Source organism: Nycticebus coucang, chromosome 15 (genome assembly GCF_027406575.1).
Source record: "Nycticebus coucang isolate mNycCou1 chromosome 15, mNycCou1.pri, whole genome shotgun sequence".
Lineage (NCBI taxonomy): Eukaryota > Metazoa > Chordata > Mammalia > Primates > Lorisidae > Nycticebus > Nycticebus coucang.
The window spans coordinates 47201063-47212410 of record NC_069794.1 but is presented as its reverse complement, the minus strand read 5'-3'; the positions used below and the strand labels follow the sequence as shown (position 1 = coordinate 47212410).

At 35.5% G+C, this 11348-nt stretch overlaps 1 non-coding gene across 1 annotated transcript; it reads left to right on the top strand.

The window, feature by feature from the left end:
• The first annotated feature begins 436 nt into the window (after positions 1–436).
• On the top strand, positions 437–542 carry LOC128567079 (U6 spliceosomal RNA). The gene has a single exon (XR_008374751.1). It is a non-coding gene; the product is annotated as a U6 spliceosomal RNA (small nuclear RNA).
• The last annotated feature ends 10806 nt before the right edge of the window (positions 543–11348 follow it).

Genomic DNA, 11348 nt, shown 5'->3' with positions numbered 1-11348 from the left:
TTAAAGATACGACTTGCAACTATAAAACTATTAGAAGAAAGTATAAATCAAACACTCTTATTTTAACCCAAATGGAAGACAACAAAAGCAGAAATAGACAAGTAGGATTATATCCTTGGCAAATGGCAATAAATTTATAAGTATCATTGATTACAAATGTGAATCACATTCACATATTTTCTTTACATCAACATACAGAATAGCGTTTGACAAACAACTGCACATGACAGCTTAGCCAGTTGACATGAAAAATGTAAGCATCACAAATGGGGTCAATAAATTTATTTAAAATTAAAAATTAGGCCTGAACGTTTTAAGTTTTTTACAAAACCCTTATTTTTATACCACTTGCAGAATACTTTGAAGTACTGTAACTCTTGTCTCTCATTGTATCTGGCTATTATATCATCTGTGCTGGTTAAAATCATTCATGTAATGCTGGCTTCGGCAGCAGATGTACTAAAATTGGAATGATACAGAGAACAGTAACACGGGCCCTGCACAAAGATGACATGCAATTTCATGAAAGATTCTATATTTAAAAAATAATCATTCATGTATTGAAAAGCTAACTCATATTTCTGGGCAGGGGATTTACCTGATGGCATAGTTCACAAGTCATAATGAAAGTTTGAAATATCCTCATTAGCAAGATAAGTAGATCTCATATTTGCTTATTCTTTGCAGAGGGCATAACTACACAGAGGAAGCTGATAGACTATTTTTTGTGACTGAAAACCAGTGACATAAGGCATTCCTCAAAATGACCAAGTATATTTTTTAAAAGGCATTTTTTATGCTTTTTATTACTTTAACTCAATAAGGTGAACATTTAAATAACTGATCACAGAATGAAATTCAAACTGTCTGACGTTTAACACGTATTACACCATTTTTTGCATTACAGATTAAACATCATTACTCTTCATTTCACGATATAACTTTCTACTATAATTATATATATAGCATGTCACTAATAGGACATTTTGAATTTCAAATCCAAGTATTTTCCCATTTTCTATTCACTTCTAGAATATAATGCTTTACTTTGAATATTCTTGTTCTATTCATGCTTAAACATAGTTCAAAATGCTCACAGCTTAAAAGTCTCCACACTGTTTGTGGTGTTAGTGTAGGCACATTTAATCGTGTTTTGCAACTTGTCATTACTGGTATGACAAGTTGTATTTTCAGCACAATACTGATTTTTAAATGCAAGTGAATTGGTCATCAGAATAGATGCATGATTTCTTGCTTCCGTATCTTTGCCTTTACTCTTCTCCCTGACCAGAAGACTCTTTCTTATTTCTCCTATTTCTTGCCCCCTGCACTAACATGGTCCTGGAAATGCTTTAAGACAAACTTTCATCAGTCCCCATCCCCATCCGACAGGCTTGGTCATGTGGCCAAAGGTCTGCTTTACACATTCTGAGATGGAGAACTGTGCTCAGGGAGTTTCCTGAGAAATGCCCTTGGAACAAACCCTGAAAGAGACAGAGGAAAGTGGGAGTGGGCTGAGGGATGGTGAACTGTGTTCAGTTCAGCCTCAGCAAAGGCCTCTGTTGATTGCATAGGGAGCTCTGAGTTGTTCCAAACTGGGGGAAGAGCATGAGACCTGTACCCTCACTCTACCTGCTGGGCCTTCAAAGAAAGGGTGTGACCTTCATTGAGGCATCTCCCTTCACTGTAAGCGTACAGCCAGTAAGGCTCCAGCAGCAGGAAAGTAGGTAGGTGACCTGGGCTGTGCACTACAGCTTCCGCTGTGAGACCCTTCTCTGCTCCAGTGTGTTTATCTCTCTGTACTTACCAAGATGTGTTAAAATGTAGCAGTCTTCCCTCTAGACCATGCTTTAGCAAATTGCAGCCTGCATGCCAAACCTAGCCCACTGCCTGTTTTTGTAAATAATGTTTCCTTGGAACACAGACATGCTCATTCATTTACATAGAGTCTATGGCTATTTTCATAATATAATGCAGAGTGAAGTAGTTTTACAGAGAATATATAGCCCTCAAACCCCATTATCTGGCTCTTCACAGAAAAAGCATGCCAATTCCTACTCTACTCTTTTATATAACACTCCACAATTGGTGCCTGGAAATTGACTTTTGGAGGAAAGACCAACAAATTCACGTGTGGATGAGAGAATTACACAGACCTGGGTTTGATTCTTCACTCTGCCACTCAAAAGCTTTGCTCTTAAGCAGCTGTGTGACCTCTCTAAGCTCCTCAATAAAATGAGATTTATTACTTCCTCATCAGAGTTGTAGTAAACATTAAATGAGAAAGCATGTGTGGATTACTGGCACAGTACCCGGCACATACTATATGTTCACCTAAATGTGAGCCACTGGGTCTATTCAAAAAGTTACATGACATTTTAAGGCTCAAAAAGGCTGAATTATGTCCTACTTCCATATCTGAGCAAACTAAACGTGCTAATTCTATAAAAACAAAACAACAAAAAGAATAGATGCATGAAAATCTATGATAAATAGTAGTGTTTGTTTCTTTGTTTGTTTTCTGAGACAGAATCTCATTGTGTTGCCCTGGGTAGAGTGCCGTGGCATCAGGGCTCACAGCAACCTCCAACTCCTGGGCTTAAGCTATTCTCTTGCCTCAGCCTCCCAAGTAGCTGGGACTACAGGTGCCTGCCACAACACCCAGCTATTTTTTGTTGTTGCAGTTGTCATTGTTTTAGCTGGCCTGGGCTGGGTTCAAACCCACCAGCCAGCTCAGCTACAGGCACTGAGCCAATGATAAATAGTTTTTAAAAGACAAATAATGCTCTTCATCTGACCAGTAGGGCTTTTGGGGGGACAACAGGAAGCAAAAATAGATAGCTAGATAGAAAGATAGATGAATTAATTAGTTAGTTAATAGAACTAAGTGGTTCAAAGGTGGAGAGGAATAAGAAAAAATATCACAAAGAACATTTTTTTTGCTATTTTTTAAAAATAATATATCTTGTGGTATCTTTCAGTGTTAAATATTGTTTAGATCTCATACATAACTTTTTAATTACACATAGATTGTATTATATTGCCTTATATTTGAGAAAACTATTTTGAGTAACACTCAAATAAATAGAAGTAGTTAACATTAAAAGGTAATATGGCAAACAAGTTTCATTTATTTGCCTGACCACATAAAATCCAAACTTACCTGCTAACAGCGTTAATGAGAGTTTTCACTATTTATAAGCTCCAGCCATTCAATGGTAATTAGCATGGAGGTGTTATTCACTCTTGTCCTAATACAGGTTTCCTTTTAACCTTTCTAAGAGCTCTTGCTATTTTTTGCTTCATTGCTTTGCTTTATTGAACATTATAAGACATGGCAAGCAATTAAGTATGATTGTGTAGGAAATTAAATCAGCAAAAGTGCATTAATGGTCAAGTTTAAATACATAAGGGCAACAAAATGAAGTAAAGGTTGCCATTCTATATTTAGCATATCTTATTTTCTCCAGGTATTGTAACATGTAAAATGTGTTAAATCATTCATGCTTTGAAGAGCATAAAAATACTTCACAGGGAATTTAATTGATGACAGGATTTACAGTCCTGTTGTGAAAAGCTCATAATTGTCCTTACTTAATAATATATATAACTAGGGTTAGTTTTTGTTTGTTGGCTTATTTTTGGATGAAGGAGGATAAATTTTAAATGGACAAAGTATCTGAATATATATGCAGTATTTATTGATTTATTTTAACATGTAAAATTAGTGTATTTGAATAGTATGTCATTGTTCAATATGTTTTATTTTTTGGATTTATTTAACATAAAGTTTGGCTCAGCAAAAATAAGTTGGGGAATGATTCAGGACTAAAGGTAAAATAGTTTGTATTGCATATGTTTAATTAAAAGATAAATAATGTCTATGAAAATACCTACACGTTTTCAATTTTAAGCCATATTGATGAGTATTGATTTATAGTTTTTGTTAACAAAAATACGGGGAATGATGATAGCTGAGATACCATTTTGTTGTTGCCTAGATCTAGTTGACCTGCACAGTGGTACATAATGCCATAAATGTTTATTTATAAATATCAGTATAAGATTTCTTAAAGCTATTTGTTCATAAGACGTTCCTTAAACAAAAATCCTTTCTGTGGCATCATTTGCAGATATTGCCATTACTTACTTCAAGATACGATGTAGTAAAAAGAACTGAAAATTGAAGAAACAAACATTCACTTATCACCTACTATGCTGCAAACACTATGCTAAACAAAAGGCCCTAACTTTAAGGACTACAAATTTTAGACAAGGGTTTGAAAATTAAGAACAATCACACAATCTTTGAAAAATTTTAACAAATGACAAAACTTAAGAATTATTAGAAGCAGTTTAACTCTGATTGCTCTCAGTAGTGAGGAAGTACCACTAACCCTTTGGGGCCTGAATAGGACAAAACGGCAGGAAAGGATGAATTTTGAGCTGAGCCTGAATCTGCAGCTGGGATATCTGGCCTGTCTCTACCTCTACTCACAACCTCACTGGACTCAGGCCTTCGGCATCAGACTGACGATCACACCAGCGTATGCTGTGTTTTGGTTTTTAGATATCAGTATTTAAGAAAGACTGAAAGTGACACATGTGAACACACCTGCATCTCATGGCATACACCATTTGTTCTTCTCTAACCTGTCATGGATATTAGTTTAAATAAATTTCATATGAATGACAATGTAGAAAAAATTAAAGGGAAGAACTATGTGATTATTTTAAGTATTTAACTACTGTGAAATAGAAAATGGGAAAACCAATATTTAAAGAAGGTATGATGTGCTGGGAAGGGTTCAGTGATTTATTCTTGTAATCCTAGAGCTTTGGAAAGCCTGGGACTGGAGTGGGGGAGTTGGAGAATTGCTTGATCTCAGGTGTTGAAGACCAGCCTGATCAAGAACAAGATGCCATCTCTACTAAAAAATAGAAAAACTAGCTGGATGTGGTGGCACATGCCTATACTCCCAGCTATTCCAGGAGGCTGAAGTAAGAGGATTTCTTGAGCCCAGGAGTTTGACAGCCAAGGCACTTTAACCAGGGGCAACAGAGTGAGACTCTGTCTCAAAAAAAAAAAAGAAAGAAAGAAAGAAGAAAAAAATGGATTTTGTAAATTGTTGTAGTTTAAGTCATTATTATGTTCTCTGTTCTCTTTGTGTTATTCAGAAATTCAAGACATTTCAGGAAGATCTAGATCTATATCACTCTTTAGTCAATTATATGACTCTTTTCAAATCTCTTTTCTTATTAAGTGCTCTTCCTTTGGGACTAAAGTGGATATGGAAGTGAGGAGGGAAGAACCTCTTGTAGCACATATTGTATGGGGAGGACAAGTTCATGACAGATAGTTCATGCTCCCTTGGCTTCTGCTTCTCTAAATGTCCTTCAGGTATTAAAAACCCCACAGAAACAGCCACCATAGGTTTTCCCATAGGCTTTCCTCCCCTTGTATGCCCCTCACCCAGAATACTGCCCCACATATTCTCCTCTTCTGTTACATATGAAAAATAATAGATGTACACGCCCATTTTGAAATGTTCTGGAGTGCTTTCCCCTGGTAAATGCAGTAATTTCCATCAGGAGATACATAGCAAATGATACACAACAATATAAGAAATTACAAATTTTAATCATCTCAAACATGTTATTGGAAAATAATTGGGGCATATGTCAAATGAATTCAGTGCTATTTCTATCCTCTCTCAGGATCCACCAATTTTGCCAGATATACATGCTTATTGTAAACAAATCTCACACACCCTTATTATTCCTAGAGAGAATTCCAGAGAAAGTAAAATTAATTCGTATATGTATAAATATTCTAGGCTGTTGTTAGTTCAAATATCTTTTTTTCCCCTACACCTAAGAAAGCCAAAAGATTGTGTATCTTAACAGTGGAAACAAAAATAAAATTGCTATAAATGAAATGGGTTGTTTTGCTTAGATGAATAATTATTGATTCCAATGTTTCTTCATTCTCTAGCCCTTTAAGTTTTTATTCACAAGAATATCTCTTAACCTTTGTATCCTTACCTGTTTCTTTAACAATACATTGCCAACTGAATATGAATTAAAAATTATAATTTTGCTTTATAAAATAAGAGATTATTAACCTATATAAAGCTCTTAAAGTATAATGAGGAAATATGAGATTTATGCCAGAATTTTGTTATAAATCAAAAGCTCTGTGCATGTTTTTTGTTCAATAGAACGTGAGTACCTAAGGGATAAGAACCAGACTCCATTGTCCTACTTTTTTTTTTTTTTTTTTTTTTTTTTTTTTTGTGGTTTTCGGCCGGGGCTGAGTTTGAACCCACCACCTCCAGCATATGGGACTGGCGCCTTACTCCTTGAGCCACAGGCACCACCCCATTGTCCTACTTTTTATGTATATAAATAATAAATCACGCTAACAGACATCTCATGGGGAATTCTGTCTGCAGCAATCACTAATCATCTTTATACAAAACTTTGGCTGCTTAATTTATTCAATTTAATTTCAAGAGAGATGGACCAAAAGGGTTTTAAAGTATTCCTAATTCTCCTGTCACACCTTATATATCTTGTATATTATTCATTTAATAAGAATCTGATAAAATACCTACTATATAATATTCTTTAACTTCAAATCTTCTCCAGTTAAACACACACACACACACACACACACACACACACACACCAGTAAGTAGGAACTACTCTGCTTTCTGAAATTATATTTACCAAATATGCCAATGGTTGGCTTCAGAATGTAAAGATTCTGAATAGAATCAGTAAGACACAGATTCCAAACTCAAGCATATCTTATTACATTTGAAAATAAAACTATGTCATTTTTGAATGATATAATATAATTTAATTTCTTTTTTTTTTTTTTTTAGTTTTTGGCTGGGGCTGGGGCTGGGTTTGAACCCCCTACCTCCGGCATATGGGGCCAGTGCCCTACTCCTTTGAGCCACAGGCACTGCCCAATACAATATAATTTCTATTCCTGCTGAAACAGGCCAACCAAGTTGCTAAGGTATTTTAGCAACTTTCAGTCTGTCAGAAATATACCATTTCTTCCATAAAAGTTTGTATTTATATGTCTGAATTAGTCAAAGATTTTAGGGAGTTCACCAAATAACATGGTAGCTATTATGAATATTTTAAATACTGTGCACTTTGGAGGGATGTGACCCACCTTAAAATACTATTTCATCACATAATAGTGATGTGATCTAGCGAGCATTTCTTATTCCAAACCTAACTTAGATATTGTACCTAAAATAAATTTACAAAAAGGGCTGTTTTCAGTACATTATAAATAACATAGAGGAGTTAGCTTTTATTCAAGAATCACACATCTACACCATTATTCAGAAAGTACCAGAATTTAGAATTTTTAATTACTTGGATAGTTACATTTTAAAATTAATTTGATATATAGTAATCATTGTACAACTATTATGAAAATTTCCTTGCTGAAATATAATTCTGTTTTTCACAAAATTTCTCCCCTTCTTTCTGATTTTTACCATTATAACTTTCAAAGGTGACGTACACTGATGCTTTCAGCTTAAATTTACATTTCAATACAATATTTTTGAATATAATGTACATTTATTATTTTATACACATTTTCTATGTTAGTTTTATGAATAGAGTCTGAGCAAATAGTGAGAATAAAGTAGATGATATATGTGTTTCACAATAACACTGTCCATATTGAATAAAAGCTTTGTATTGTCCAATACTGCATCATAAAATAGCAGTCACATATGGAAAACAATTTACTATTAATTCTGAACAGACTTAATAAAATGACACCAATAGCACAAAAGTTTAATTCTTATGAATTAATTGTAATTATTTTATTTATTTTTATCACTTTACCGACGCTCTAAATAAGAAAGCATAAACACGGAGGAAATATTTTTGTCTTTTGTTTCCAGGGTAAACATGATAATTAATGCTGCTTAATAATTTTCCAAGGGGTAGAGCATTTTTGATTGATTTCATTCAACTCATGGTTAAAAGCATATTTTAAGAGTTACAAATCAGTGGGTTAACCAAGTGCACCTAAAGTTTATTTATACAATTTGCAATTTCAAAAACAAAATGTTGCTGCAATTATTATTCTTTCTTTATTTTTTATTGCAGTTTTTGGCTGGGGTCAGGTCTGAACCTACCACCTCCAGTATATGGGGCCAACATCCTACTTCTTAACCCACAGGCACCATCCTCCAATTATTATTCTTTAGCCTTAAGGATTAACATGGGTCAACTTGAATTTTCTACTTTCATTATTTTCTATTTCTGTACTGAAAAAAAAGTTAAAATAGATATAATAATATATACTTAATATTTTGCTCTCATAAATAAAAATTAGTTATTTTAAACAGTTTTGTCTCATTTAACTTGATTTTATGTGATTTATGATGATAATTAACAACTTAAATATATATATATTCACATTTATATTCATATATCAAGAATTATTTGATTATTGTTTTTTTTAATTTAGAAATCATCCTATAAAATTTTCAGGAAACACAGCATAGAATTTTTTAGTGATTTAAAAGACAAAATAGGCAGTAGGTAGGGGGGTTATTTTTTTATTCAGAATGCCACTTATGATTCATGTGATCCTACTCGAATCCTTAATTTTCTATATTGGAAATGGATCATAAATAACACCTAATTGGAGAGGACAAGGATATAGTAGTTTACTTGAATGTTGTAAAAAATAAAAATAAGAAATGTGAGTGAAAGTTTACATAGTGTCTGACACATATTAAGCCCTCAATGAATAAGAATTAATACCAAATCATAAGATAATTGTATTAAATAATAATAAATATGTTTTTGTAATGCTGCCTACTCAAAATAATTAAAATTAATTTGAATACAGTTGAAAAGTTACTATCTTGAAAAACAGATGCCAATTATTCAAGAACTTTGATTTGCATACTCTTGTCATAATGTCTAGAACAGGGGTCCTCAAACTATGGCCCATGGGCCACATGCGGCCCGCCGAGGACATTTATCCGGCTGTCGGGTGTTTTTGCCACCCTGCCTGTCCTGCTTAGCAGCCAACTCATCCCAGGCCACAGGGCGCATGTGTGGAATGTGCGCCAACTCTCTGACTCTGCTCCTTCTCTCTGTCTCTCTCAGCTGGGTGTTTTTGCCATCCTGCTTACCAGCCCACTCGTCCTGGCCCGCAGTGCGCAAGTGTGGAATGTGCCCCACACTCCCTGACTCCCCTCCTACTCTCTGACTCTGCTCCTTCTCTCTGTCTCTTGACTCCTCCTCTCAGTCTCTGCTGTAATTGGAGTCGTCACCAGGTTGCCTGTGCAGAGCCTGCTGCTGCCTAAGGACCGAGGTAAGAACAGGTTAGGATTTTTTTTTTTTTTTGAAGTTAGGATGTCTATTTTTTTTATTTTTTTTTATTTTGCAGTTAGTAGGGCCTCATTTTTTGTGGTTAAGGGAGGCCTTTTTTCTGAAGTTAGGAGGTCTTTTTTTTGCAGATGGGGGCGCCTTTTTTGAAGTTAGAAGAGCCTTTTTTTGAAGTTAGGAGAGCCTTTTTTTTTAAGTTGGTTAGTTGGTTGGGGGTGGTTTCTAGGGGGGTTGCACCACAGTGATAATGCAAATAGTCAGCGCTCAGTGCTAATGCAAATTGTCAGTGCTCAGACGTAATGCAAATGGTCAGAGCTCAGAGGTAATGCAAATAGTCAGTGCTCAGTGGTAATAATAATCGTAAGTACTCAGTGTTAATGCAAATTGTTAGTGCTCAGTATTAATGCAAATATCTGCAGTCAATGTTATCGCAAATGGTCAGCGGTCAGTGTTAATGCAAATGGTCAGGGCTCAGTGTTATCACATGGGGTCCCCAAACTGGTAATCTGCCTAGGGCCCCATGGGAACTTCATCCAGCTCTGCTGACAGCTGAGGAGTAGGAAACCCAATTTAATTGACAGTCAGTGCATTTATATTCTGATTGCTATTCAGTTGTGTATGATTTTGTATGTTGTGTGCTGTGTAAGCCCTGGTTCACACTGTTGCGATCTCTGAGCAGTGCGAGTTTAGCCATATGCTTGTATAGCCATACACTGCTTCATCCACCAACAAGCACTGTGTAGTAAATCACTGAAGTGGGACTCTGTTATGAAAATTGTGCTATCTTCATTAGAGGTAATGCACTAAACCACAGACAATTTCAGGAATTTCTGTCTGAGCTAAATGTTGACTGTGAAGATGTTCCGTACCACATAGAAGTCCGTTGGCTGAGTCGAGGGAGAGTTTTGAAACATTTTTATGACTTACTTCCACACATAACAGCTTTTCTGCTTTCAAAAAACAAAGAAGTACGAGAGCTCAATGATGCAGAATGGAAATGGCACCTTGCCTTTCTGACAGATTTAACAGAACTACTCAACAGTTTCAATGTGCAACTTCAAAGCAAGGGTAAGCTCATCTGTGATATGCAATCAAATGTGAAAGCATTTGAAGTAAAATTAGGCCTCCTCATCAAACAAGTGAAGGAGAAAAATTTCTGCCATCTCCCCACAACTCAAAATCTGTTAGTGGAAAATCCATTGGTTGCATTCCCAAATAAAAAGTGTGGATTCACGAAAAGTTGCAAAAGGAATTCCAATTTAGATTTAAAGAGCTTCATCTCCATGAACAGGACATACAGCTTTTCCGTAACCCATTTTCTATTGACATTGAAAATGTGGATACGATTTACCAAATGGAACTGGCTGAACTGCAGAATTGTGACTCTCTGAAAGACACATTCGAGTCAAGCAGCCTTCCTAATTTCTTTTTTTTTTTTTTTTTTTTTTTTGTGGTTTTTTGGCCGGGGCTGGGTATGAACCCGCCACCTCCGGCATATGGGACCGGCGCCCTATTCCTTGAGCCACAGGCGCATCTCTCCCCTCTGAGATATATCCTAATCTCAGGAACCATGCACTCAAAATGGCAACCATCTTTGACAGCACTTACGTCTGTGAACAGACTTTTTCCAGAATGAAACATCTGAAACCTCCAACCAGATCTAGACTAACTGATGCACACTTGCATCACTTGTTACGACTAGCAGTGACAAATATGGAACCGGACATTGACCATCTCATTAGCCAAAAGCAGGCCCATAGTTCCCATTGAAATACTGGTAAGTTTGTTGATTTAACTTTACTTGTTCTTCATTTTAAACATTGTATTTTTTCCTGCTTTTTTTTTTTTTTTCTTTCACTTCAAAATAAGATATGTGCAGTGTGCATAGGAATTTGTTCATAGTTTTTTTTTTTTTTTTTTAAACTATAGTTCGGCCCTCCAGCAGTCTGAGGGACAGTGAA